Source organism: Typopeltis vanoorti, chromosome 1, assembly GCF_054136105.1.
Source record: "Typopeltis vanoorti isolate ZY-2024b chromosome 1, IOZ_Tvanoo_1.0, whole genome shotgun sequence".
In the NCBI taxonomy this organism is placed as follows: Eukaryota; Metazoa; Arthropoda; class Arachnida; order Uropygi; family Thelyphonidae; genus Typopeltis; species Typopeltis vanoorti.
Genome location: NC_143549.1, coordinates 89053757 through 89067442, shown reverse-complemented (window position 1 = coordinate 89067442; position 13686 = coordinate 89053757). Strand labels below are relative to the sequence as shown.

Sequence of the window (13686 nt, the reverse complement as noted above, 5' to 3'; positions counted from 1 at the left end):
AGACAGCACTCGAACTTGATGATGCCGTATTGACAACACCAAGTTAGGATGCCGTCAACAACATCCAAATAGGAAAGCAGCAGCGTGCATCTTTAATGGGATGTTGTATCCCACTGCTTTGTATGCCTGTCTTCTACAAGATCTCTGTAATTGTCACTTATATCAGATCCTGAAAAAAATCGGCAGTGATTGCTTTAGAAAATCAACCGTGGTTTTTTTTTTTTACGATACCATCATTTAAGATGGCGTAATAAAAAACTGTTCTTCATAAGTGTACGAATTTATTGGAAGGTGAAATACCAGGAAATCCTTATTTAAAGCTGTAACCAAAATTTCATCAAGCTGCCTTTAATATGGAGTAGCTGGAAGAGAACTTTTTTTTTTTTTTTTTGGCTTTTCGGGAAAGGGGGGGGGGGGTCCTTTTACTCCACGGCACGAAACTCTGAAGAATACGTTTTTTTTTTTAAACCTCATAAAAGCTGTATTTAGTACAACTGTCCCATTTCCACACCAGTATTAATCACCAGTATGGTTTCTATGGTTACCTTCAATATCACTGGAACAGCAAATGTCAATGTGGATGTGTTTTGCCCATAATTAGTGCGATATATCGTCTTTATTTGAGACGAATACCATGTGCATCAGCTGCAAAATATGTAAAGAACTCAATTCGGTCGTGGGACTTCTACTTGACACCCAAAGTGCAGCTCACGCCTTCTTAAAGGAGCGAGCTGCACATCGCAAATGCATCTTCACTGTTCGTATTGAGCCTTGGAGAATATCGACCTTCAGTCGACTCAACGTAACTCAAAGCTGCTGACTTCTTTTGAACACAAGTGTTTTCTTAAGCAAACTATACATGATGGAATAATATAGATGCTTTTTTTTTTGTATTCAGTGCTTATAGTTATGTTAAAATCTTTACTTTTCTCTATTGGCAAATTGTGTTATAGCAGTATTATTAATTTCTATGTAATTACGTCTAACCTCGGTATTGTTACGTCATGCCATTGTTAATCCGTTATCACATTCTTTTATGCTTTCATGTGTGTGTATGTTAATTACGATTGTTGAGGAGAATCATAACCTTGTTGGGTTGCCAATACGGTTACAAATGTTTTCGTTAGTAACAAATGGTGTAGTGTGTGTGTGTGTGTGTGTGTGTGTGTGTGTGTGTGTGTGTGTGTGTGGAATGATCGAACTGCATTAAGTGTTATTAAGTAATAGTTTAACTGTGTCTTTTAAAATACGTCAAGTTCATCTTGAGTAATTATTAAAAGATAACCTGTTTTTTCTTCTTGAAGGACTTCATTCTTGATTAAATGTTTGATATTAATAGTTTTTCTAGCGTTTTACCGGACTCGATTGGCTAACTTTGCCTACATACATATGACTTGAGTCATCCACACACACAAAAAAAATATTTTAAGTTCATGGTTGTTCTGATTACCAGCCCGGCTGGCTAGCCACGCGCATCTTGTCTTCTCTGATTAACGCGGTTACGCGTATTTGACCCTGCAGTATTGGGTGGGCGCTCTTCTGTGTACATCACTTTGCAACCAATCAGGAATGTGGGGCCAGCCTAATTACATTTAAGTCATCAACCTTCTTTAGTGTAGCATCTTGCATCCTTTAGGGAGAACTATTTAGCTTAAAAGTTGAACTAATCTCTGCCACCTTGAGTCCATCCATAACAAGAGAGATTTCCTTTAGAGAAAATCAAAATAGCAATTTTGAAAACAAAAAAAAAAAGTCATGCTATGGTTAACTAAACATTTTACACTCTGTTAGACGAGAATGGGAGAAAGTTTAGGAAGTAAATCCACCAGTTTGGAAATTCGTTGAGGGACACGGCTGAAGAAATTGAAAGGTTTTGACGGTGTTTGCTGTTGTTCCATCCTTCAAGACTGTTACAATCTGGTCATTGACCGTGTGTGAAGTAGACGTTCACAGACAACCGGCAAAATCTGTTCACACTTCGTCTCACGTCATACAATCCCTCAGTATGCAACAAAGATAGATCACATTACAAAGGCTCCATATCTTTTGCACTCCAGATTGCTCGAAAAAGAAGTGTCCACAATTTATTTGAGTTCCGAACATAGAAGACATAATTTGTCGGAAGAATGATCTGCAGTTTAAATTCAAGGACATTGATGAACTGAGAGAAATAATCAGAGGCAATAAAAGTGAATTGTTACATGATAACGAGACGTTAATTGTTCATGGAACACGTGACATGCACATGAGAAATATTCGCGTACCAGAATAGATTGTTTTCATTTGTTATTTCATTGTTAGACCACGCTTAGAATTCATGTCATTCTCTGTTGTTTATTATCAGTACATTAGAATTGTCTGGAGTCTGGTGTCTATTATAGCGAAACTCGAAATAATTTAATTCTGCAGTTTATCCTCAACAATGCTCAAATTTATTTATTAGGTTGTAAGTAAAGTGGTGACAATTGGGAATATGCTACCTAACAATTGATGCCTATTACAAAAGATTTGGTTCTAAGAGTTATCAGTATAAATTATCCTGTTTTTATCTTTCATTAGTCCTTGCTTTTTATATTAAGCTATTCTGCCTAAACCAAATAGCTTGGGTGACCACTTATACAATGTATAACACATTAATTGCCTGCAAATTGTTGACGTATTAGTGTTGTGCATTACTTAACAGATTCGAACTATCGAGGTACTGAACTGCTTACCTGCATTTTTACCACGAGGCCATTGCCGACCCAAAGGACAATACAAAACAGTTCAGCTAATAATTGAGATCATTATATTCCTCCTTCGATGCATTATTCTTTACCGTATTAGTGGTATATGTCAGATATAATCTAGTTATCGATTGAACAAATAAGTTACAGCTAACCCCAAAATGCTATGAGCAAATATTAAATTACAGTCTATTTCTTCGTCTTCCTTTTCGATCACTGATAATTGATACATCCGCATACAGATCAGACTTCCTATTTCCGTTTAGTTCTAATTATAGATTATCATAAACCGTGCGAGCTTAGTAGCGCGGTACTTCCTCAACAACATGCCTTTTTTTCTCGGTATTGCTTCGGCAAGAACATTAAAGATTATTGTAATATATAACTTATATATATGTAGACTTTAATGACAGGTTTCTTTTCCGAAAGTGTCTTTCTTGATTACTGATATCAAGAAAACAGGAAATATTTCATGACATCTCTGTTAAATTGTGTATCGCTAGCAACAAATGTAATTATGTCAATCTAGCTTCTTATCAGTAAACAGAGAGTCATGAGATTGTCACTGTTAGGAACCCTGGGTCATAAATTAGATTTTGCCGTCATTAGTACTTGTCACTGACGCTATTTGTCTCCAAGCAAAGAAAAAGGCAGCGATAAACAATCACTTCGGGCTTCAATCATCGAATTAACATCGAGCCTATTAATTCTGGGTAGTAAATATTGTTGCGTGTGATGTTTGTTCTCATGTCAAATAGTTCATTGTTACTTTGTTGTTTCTATAATGGAATTAGAACAATGTGTTTGTATGTACGGTTTCACATGCACATTTATTTTGTTTTGGAGAATGGGTAGGTTTGAAACACTATGGTATTGCGTAACTAAATTTTGATTGATGTTTGATCTTGAATGGGTGGGTTTTTTCAAATCTATTTAAGGATCAGTTTTTCATATTTAGTTTGAGAAATAACTCTCAGATAATATTTTGCCTTATTTCAAAGCGACACTAATTATAGTAACATATTACAAACATTTTCTATTATAAGCATTCTTGCTGTTAATAATTACACTGGAATTTTATTCTTTATTGCGTTGTATCATAATAGCCTTAACATGTTTACGCCTCATCTCTCCAGCTTACTCTATTTATCATTGGCTGACCTATCTTTTTTTGTTATTTTTTTTTATTTGTTGTGATTACTTCCTTTGTAGTTCGCTTCTCGAATTCCAAATATTTAATTAACCCCATCTCTATACCTGCATTTATCTAGCCATATCTTCCTTACGTATCCCCCCCCCACCCCGCCTATTTCCTTTGATCTCAAGCCTGCGGTTGTTATTACTGGAAATGGGGATAGCATAAAAAATACACTTCCCTCCCTAAATTATTTCTTCGTACTTGACTGTGTGTGAGTGTACGGTAATGATGATATAAAGGTTAGAGGGAGTCGCCTAAATTCGGTTCTCTCTTGTTAGCAGTTTAATCGATTCTTTTATCAATGTAGTACCCCAATGATTAGTTTTTTTTTTTTTTATCCTTCCGGCACAAATAAGATGGATGATTTATTGTTTTCCTCCCTACAAAACAGCAGTCCAGATAAGTCTCGAAATTGTTAAACTAGCACTCGAACTGTGTTATTTTGTTGATGCTAAAGACCTCTCAAACTTTTTTTCATCTGTCCATTCATTATTATGGGAAAACTGGCAAAACCACCTAATCGTTTCTGATGTCTGAAAATCAGTTTTTTTTTTTTTTTTGAGAAAATAAAATAAAGATGCATTTGAATTAAAACATGTTTTGTTTTTCAAAAGTATTTGAGAAAAAGAAGAGTTAACGTTAATTAAACAGTATCAACAGATTTAAACATTAGACGGAATCTGCTTGTAGTAAATGACATTTTCGATGACAACTTGAAACGGAGTAGTTTGATAAATGATTCGCAAAATAAAATTTAAAACATTAGCTAAACTAAATTAGTGACGGACCACACGACAATACCAAAATAAGCGGAATGAAAAAAAAAAAAAAAAAAAAATAATAATATATATATAAAATAACAATAAAAACCGAACCAACTCAATAATATTGAAGCGACTTACACAATACCATAATACTATCATTAATCATTATTTAAATACAACTTAATAGTAATAATTGCTGTACACGTAATATTCGAAGTAGTTGATATATTTCTAGCGGCCATTTAGTCTTTCCTGTACGAATAATCCATTAAATTCTTTTTTTAGCGATCTTCCTGTAATTGTTAATGAAATGCAGTACTTGCCACGCTTGGGGGTTAGCATAACTATTTCCAGCTGTCTTTTTTCCTTTTTTTTTTAAAGCTTGCCCTCGTGAGTTCTACGTTGCACGAACTGGTCACCAAAGCAGTTAGCCATGAAACTTTACACTAATATATTACGGTAAACTCATTCCTTCCTCCCTCCTTTCACAGACTTGAAGTCTAAACACATTCCGAAAATCATTTTTTTATTATTCTCTTTCCCCTTTTTCTCCCCCACCGTGTTTTTCTCTTTTTTTTCCAATCTTTTTGTATGATCATTTAATATATGTGAGTACAGATAATTAATTTGAATATTTCTTCAAAGTTTGCTATCAAAGTAATTCCGTACAACCCTATCTAAACTTTTAAGAGAAAGAATAAACAGATGTACGATGATGCAATATCTAAAGTGGATGATAGTAGCAGACATATCGCTGATGGCTGAGGAAACCATATCTTCCATGTACGCCACTTGTAGTGCCTTGATAAGTGACACAGATGGGAATTTGGGATCAGAGTGTCAAATCATTATCATTGCGATCTTGGAACCAATTATTTCAAAGTCACTTGGAATAGTCCTCCTGAGTATTTGCTTAAGTAAAATACTGCCGCGGAAATGAAATCGTAAATTCATTTTGTAAATTCGAAGACAGAAACCAAGTGATTTGAAAATGGTAAATTTCACCAGAAGGAAAATTAAATAAAATATCTTTTATATAATCAGTTACTAGAAAAGAAATGTCTATTTATCTGCAAATTATTCAATTTTAATTTTAATCAAATTGCATAACTATTCACTCTAATCATGAAAACATATATTTTTCACGCTTAAAAAAAATTCCTTTTATACTCCGAATTTTCGCGAGATGCCCACTCAAGTGTTATGTGCAATATATATATATATATATATATATATATATATATATATATATATATATATATATATATATATATATATATATATAGATCTTTTTATCTGAAATTATTAGATATAGAGTTATACTCTTTTCCTATACCGCCACCCTCATTACAAGGGCATTGTTCTCCAACAGTAGAAATTACTTCCAATGCCAGACTGCTGTCTCGAGCAACCCGGTGACGTAACATCTCCATTGTTATTGGTGCCTAATTGGAAAATTATTGGTGGACAAAACAATTTTTGCCTTGAAGCATGCCTTCTATTGTTCTGTTAATGGTCATTACACTGCAGTGAGAAAGCTAAAAGATGGCAACGTTCGGTATAAATGTAATGGGAGAAATAGTATTTCCGTTTTTGAATAGCGAGCGATATATTTAATCTTTTAAAATCTAGCTTTTCTTTTGCGGCTGGACAAGGCAACCATTCTCACCATCCTATCATTTTCTCCTTAACACTCGTGAATTTTTTTATTTATTTTTTTTTTGCGTGTGTTCTTGTGATAACTTGTGCGTGTTTGTGTTCATGTGACATATATAAGATTACCACGTGATTATGTAACTGACAATGACAGCACTATAACGCAGAGAGTTTTACTCAAGTCTCAGCTTGATACCATGATGTTTATCCTATCTTGCTGTCTAGGAAACCAACCCATTGATATGCTACTTGTTAACGTGAGTATCAACCCGTCCGAATTTCTGCATGATATGACAGGCAAATTATACTAAAAGCATCAGATTATTCCTTGATAGGGTTTGATGTATTTGGGGAAAATTATAGTTTGTCATCAATCCAACAACGTTCTTGAGGTAGATTCTTGTATACTAACAATGCGCGCGCACATACATCTCTCCTTACTTTTCCTCCGACTTAAAAAAAAAAAAGTACAAAATAAAAATAAAACAAAGAAATGCAACTTTTGGATAGGTAGGTTGATTGTTAAGAGCGAAGAAGTAGAACATGACATCGTATTGCAAATTCACCTGTCGTAAGAGATTGGATTATCGGTAGATAAAGACGGATTGGGTTTCCAAAATGTAGGTCGAGAGATCGTTTAATCTGGTCACTGACCACCCCTAACATTCGACTGAATTCTAAGAAATAAATAATCTAAATAACTGGTCAAGCCTAAATTATTTTTCGAAATGTCAACTGGAAAAAAAAACTGTAATGCGTTGTGGGATTAAGAACTTGGATGGTGGCACCGATAGAAATTACAACCAGTGATAAGCGATATTGTCTTAATATTGCAAAGACAGATGATATAGTTCTTTAACTAGACTTTCCTGGATAATATAATTAATGTTTTTTTTCTAATTATGATATCTCAAGATCTCACTGCAATTAATTGCAATGGCATAATTAAGCAGAGCACAGTGACAAGTGTGGTAGAAGAGATAAAATCGTGTTACATGGCAGGAAACTGACTGGCAAAAGAATTATTGGACAATCACTTTGCCAGTGAACGTTATCCAGGTGGAAATATTATAATACCTGAGGGATGAAGGGAACAGATTACAGAATAGAGGTGCATGTCTTAAAGATTTTTGCAAGATCTAGACATAAACATTGCATTGCGAAGGAAGAAGTAATATTTTTTGGGTGGCTGTTTATGTTGTCTTAACTGTGACACAATACCACGGAAGTAAAAAGAGAATAAGATAATTCCAATAGTCAACGGTGTTGACAAAACGTAACATCAAATTACAAGCCAGTTAGTACTTTCTGGAGTGGTTGTTAAAGTCTTGGAAAAGTTGGTTAGGATTATAATTTAGGAGGGGATACATGAGATATAAAATTTTATTAGGGAAAGCATTACTTTGTTAAAGGGGTACTCTATTTCCTCTGGCCTCTCTCTCTTTAAATAAAGTGGATTGAGTTGATTAAGTGTCATGATTACACGGTGTTACTGGACTTTATAGAGGCCTTTGACAAAATACCGCACTGTAAGTTGTTACATAAATTAGGGCAATTGAGAATGAGTAATAATCTGATGGTATGGATAGGAGTATAGCTGACAGACACTTAAGAAAATGAAGTTTGGATGTTACGGGAACTGTCATCGGATTGGTGTGGTAAATCTGTATATTAACTATATTGTATGCAGTTTGAAGTGGAATGTATAGTTATTTTCTGATAATGTAAAGTGTTGGGAAGAGAGATAATAAATGACTCTGATATAGTATTACTTCATGATACTTTGAGTAAATTAATAGAGCAAAAAGAGGGGGGGTTAATGTTCATTTACTGTTGCAAATGTGTGAGGTTTTGCATTTTGGACTGAAGAGATTGCAGGCTGCATAATCATATTACTGGGACTGTGCTTCTGAAAGGCGAAACGTTTGATTAATTTAGGTGTATTAATTGACAATGAGAAGGTTGGGGGATTGTTGTTCAGAGGGGCATATTACAAAGATGATAAGCAGAAAGCAAAGAAGACCTGCTGTGTTCAGGACTACGAGTAGGAATAAGAAAATTATTTTTCCCTATTTTAATCGGGCAACTAGGACAAAAAGTGAACAACTTGTTAAGTTTGACATATAATGAAAGTTTTTTTTTAAAAAAAATTCAATCTGCAACTAAATAATTTGTGCCAGTTTTTCAAATGTAACACCAGAATTTATAGATTTTGCATTATGTGGCGTTTCATGTTATATTAGCATCTGATGATAATAATCTATAACTTTATGACGTTATGCAGCAGTCGATTGACGGTCAGTAAAAATGTTATCTATGAAATCACCTCTGATTTAATCACACCCAGTGAGTGTCATCTCCCATCCATATTATTATTATTCGCCATAGTTTCTATACTTCTCAGGAAGAAAAGATAACATACACAGAGAAGGAGTTGCATTATTAATTGAGGAGAAACTTACACACTCAGTAACTGAAATAAAACCAGTGTCTCCTAGAATAATCACAGCCAAACTTCAATCAAAAGAAAAAGGTCAAACAATTAAAATAATCCAAATATATATGCACCATTCAGAGGAAGAAATAGAAAATTTCTATGAAGAACTACAATAGGAAATAGATAATTCCAAAAATAGAGAACTCATGATAGTGATGGGAGATTTTAATGCTAAAATAGGACAGTTCACAGCAGACAAAAAAGATGTGACGGGGAAATTTGGATACGGAGAGTTTAATGATAGAGGAGAACAGTTACTCCACTTCTGTAAAGCAAACGATCTAATGATTACAAACACATTGTTCTAGCAACGCCCTAATAATAAATATACATGAACATCCCCAGATGGTAATATAAAGAACTGTATAGACACCATAAACAAACAATGGAAAAGATCAGTAAATAATGTACGAACATTAAGACGCTTTGATTTCGCCACTGACTACGAAATATTTACTGCCAAAGTGAAGATCAAATTCAACAGGAAAAACAATATCAGAAAAGAAGAAAACATCAACCTATCAAAACCAAAAGATAGCTCAAGCAGAAGTCGGTTTTTAGAACAGATGTGCTTGAAATTAAAACCCTCCAGAACAGCGGAAAATACTGGGAAGAAAGAAAAGAAGCAGTGCTATCAATTGCAAAAGACTCTAGGTACCAAACCCAAAATAAACAAACAGTGGATAACCCAAGAAATCGTAGCTACAATAGAAGAGAAAAGAGAGGCTAAGATACTTGTAAACCAATAAAACAATGAAGAGAATAGAGAAAAATACAGAGCACTAAAAATAAAGTTGATAACCTCTGCAAAAAAGCCAAAGAAAAATGTTTAGAAGAAAAAGCTAAGAAATGCCAAGAAGCATACCAACAAAACAACCTAAAAGTCTTCTATGATACTATAAGAGAAATTACAAAGGAATTCTCAGCAAAAACAGTAATAATAATAAACAACAAGATGACTGAAACCGGGAATATTGAAGATATAAGAAAAATCTGGTCAAACCATTTTAAGACTATCTTCCACCAAGGAAACAAAACTACAATGCCAACAATAGAAGAAAATAACGACTACCCAAAAATTTTATAAGTTAAATACCCAATAAAACAGGTCAAAAACAATAAAGCACCAGGCATTGATACTATCCCTACTGAACTGTGGGTGGTCATATGGAGGCAGCACATCAATAGAATATTTAGCAACCCTATTCAATAAAATACTACAAACAGGAGAGATCCCAGATGACTGGATAACTGGAAAGATCATCCCAATATACAAGAAAGGAGACAAAAGAGACTGCAGAAATTACAGACCAATCAGTTTACTATCCCACACCTATAAAATATTCATAAGAATTATACAAAATAGATTAAAAAACGCCTATGAAGAATGATAGGCATAGAACAAGCTGGTTTCCGAGGAAACTATTCAACAATAGACCAGATTTTCAGATTGCACCAACTAGCAGAGCTCAGCTGGGAAGACCATAAAGAACTATATTGTTGCTTTGTGGATTTTAAACAAGCTTTCGATAACGTCAACAGAGAAATCCTTCTTCTTAAAGTTCTACTAGAAAAAGCAATAGACAAATATATAATACAGTTTCTGATAAAATATTACTCTAAAACAAATGCAATAATTAAAAAGGACACACTCACAACAGAACCCATAGAGATCCAAAAAGGAGTAATGCAAGGATGCCCATTATCCCCATGCCTGTTTAACATATATCTAGAAGAAGTTGTAAAGAAGGCAATAGACAATGAGCTTGGAATCAATGTCAATGGTTTAAACATAAATAATATCAAATATGCGGATGATCTCGTCCTTATTGCCAGAACCCCAAATGAACTACAAAAGTTGATAAACAAGTTAAACGAAACCTGTAAAACATGACATGACAATAAATATACAAAAGACAAAAGTGATGAAAATAGGGAGGAACAGAACTGCCATCTCAGCCACCCTAAATGGAGAACAAATGGACAACTTCATATACCTAGGATCAAAACTAACGGAAACAATAGATGAACTCAAAACAATCAAACACAGAATGGCGATAGGCTGGTGGTCCATCCTATCGCTATTCTGTGTTTGATTGTTTTTCTGTCATTTTCCACCATGGGAAAATGACAGAAAATCTGGGAAACAAACAAGATATCTAAGCAAGCCAAAATCAGATTATATGAATCAGTAATTATAACAACAGTCATCTGTGGACAGTTAAGAAAAGAAATGGAGAAAAAACTGCAGCATTTGAAATGAAATGCTTAAGAAAAATAAATTGAAGGAGTTGGATAGAAAATAAAACAAACAACATAGTCAGACAAAAATTGTTGTATAAAAAGACAATAATAGAAAAAATTAGAAAACAACAACTGAGATGGTTTGGCCACACTGTACGCATGGACGCAGACAGACTTCCTAACGTCCAGCAAGGTATAGAAAAAGCAAGGAATAGAAAAGATTGGAAGATCCTGCTCAAGAGAAGACTCAACCCTTCTTAGACGGAAGAGAAGAAGAAGATAGTATCTATTACGTTATATAGTAGTCCTATAGCGGAAGTGTTAAGGATATCTAGTTTACATGTGTTGTAATGCCTATTGCGATATAAAGTAGATCACACTGTGTGCCCGCAGATCACATATCTTGTATGTAATAAATATCACAGGCTTGCAAATTGAAATGTATTCAGTAATGTTTGTATTTGAATAACTAATTCTGCTTAAATTGTATACTAATTTCAAAAATAATATTCATATTTTAATCAGTAAAGATTTTTCGCTAACATAGACAGACGTTTCTTTCTAAAATTTATTCATTAAAAAAAAAAATGTAATGACCAAATTTGTGAATGCATCCAACTCTTTGTCCGGACGTAGTACTAATATATTATGGACTACAACAACCTTTCATGAGCACCAATCAGATTAAAAAAAATTGTGATAAATGAACCTTTTTTTTTTAATTTGAATAACACGAATTATAAACAAAAAATTAAAATGAAAATGAAAAACATTTATATAAATTTACTTCTCAGAACTGCTACCCTTCTGTGAATAAAATCTTGTTTTTTTTTTTAAATAATTATTTTATTATCTTTTCTTATGTGCATGCTAACTGGTTCATCTCTCAAACGCCAAGGTAAACTATGATGTTGATGTACTTCAATTCCATTCCATTTTTTTTTACATTCCTGATGAAATGTTTTCTTTACCTCACTCTATCTCAATGAAATGGTCTAAATGAGAATGCGAGAAACAAACCGTGAACTTTCATATTACAGCGTAGTTTTTTTTTTTCTTCATATTTCTTGAGAATCTTTGTTCCCAAGAAATTTTGCTATTACAATTGTAGTCTCGTACTACAAAACTATCTTCCTCGGGTCTACTATCTGAAAAAATAACATTTACTATGTGCTCTAATGTCTTTAACCGCAGTTTTGTGTGATTGGTTGCCATGAAAATATTCTCCATCAACAGAAGGCTTCTCTTGATGGAGAATATTTTTAAATGAGCAATCAAGATTTCTCTTGTGAAGCTTTCAAATCTTCACAAATTAACAATGCTCGCTTCTTCCTTTTTATTAAGACATGCAAGAATTTCATAACACTTTTAAATGAATGCAGTTAGCGACTCGAACTGAGGTGAAAATATTGCTGTTTTTCAGTAGAACACATTTCAAGTCTCTTTTTTCTTCAAGTCAAATAAGAAAACAACCTCGATTAGATTTGGTCACATACGACTACAAAATTAACAGAACCTAAAACGCTTATAATTTGTGTAGTCTGCGAGAAAGCATAACAGAATTTGGAATGGTAGTGTACAATAGAATAATAAAATGAAACGAGGAGACAGCAACAGACATTAGACAGGTATAAGGGACATTCATGACTACAGAAGTGTATAAGAATTATTAAAAGGATCATATTACAGAAGTCGATACAATAAGCTCGAAAATGTGGTCACATAACATCAGTATGGCGTGCGATTCCCTATAACGGCTAAACAAGTATAGCAGTGGTGGATTATGCTCGATATAAGAGTGTTTATGAGATTCCGTGGCAGGAAATATCATTCGTCCATCAAAGCGGTGTTTATCTCACCAAATGACTGAGGTTGTGGCTGTCGGCGTGTAATGCGACTCCCGGGGCGTCCCTCACATGTTCGATCAGATCATGACCACGGCAGTCGGATCATTGTTGACCATCTGATCTGATCAACAATGATCTGATCATTGCTGACCACGGCAGTCATTGGATATCTTCAGTTTTAAGACACTACACTTCTCCACCACTTGAGCTCTACGACGAGCAGTGGCAATGTCATGAGTGAAAAGAAAATGTGGGCCAACTGCACCTCTACAAATTCGCATATAGGGTTCGAAAATCTGTTCTGGGTAGCTCTTGATAGTTACGGTATCTCTATCAAAAAAATGAGGAGGGGATGTGGTCATTGATCATCATTCCCACACGAGAACATTGTCTCCACCATGGGTGATGCTTTCTTTCATGATGAAGGGATGGTACCACATTTCTTGTTCTCTCCAGATTCAAACTTCTAGAATCATTTTGTAGGCTAAAACAGGACCCATCAAAGAACAGAACAGAAGATAGTACACCACCCTATTTGTCAGGGTTCCAAGTTATATGTTCATGGCACCGGTTACGACGAGCTCTGCGATGATTTCTGGTCAATGGGATACAAACGACTGTCTTCCTCATAGAGTTCACTCGAATTGGTGCCTTCTTAATACAGTCCGGTTGGAAACTAGTTCACCTTTGGTGGAAGCAAACTTAAGAGACAGCTGGTGACAGTGTAGAGTTCCATATTGCTGTTAGAGCCAAC

General features: G+C 34.4%; 1 protein-coding gene across 3 annotated transcripts in view; it reads left to right on the top strand.

Moving 5' to 3' along the window:
- The window catches only part of LOC150110187 (puratrophin-1-like), an 877727-nt gene that overhangs the window by 195964 nt on the left and 668077 nt on the right, over positions 1 to 13686 (top strand). The window lies entirely within an intron of this gene.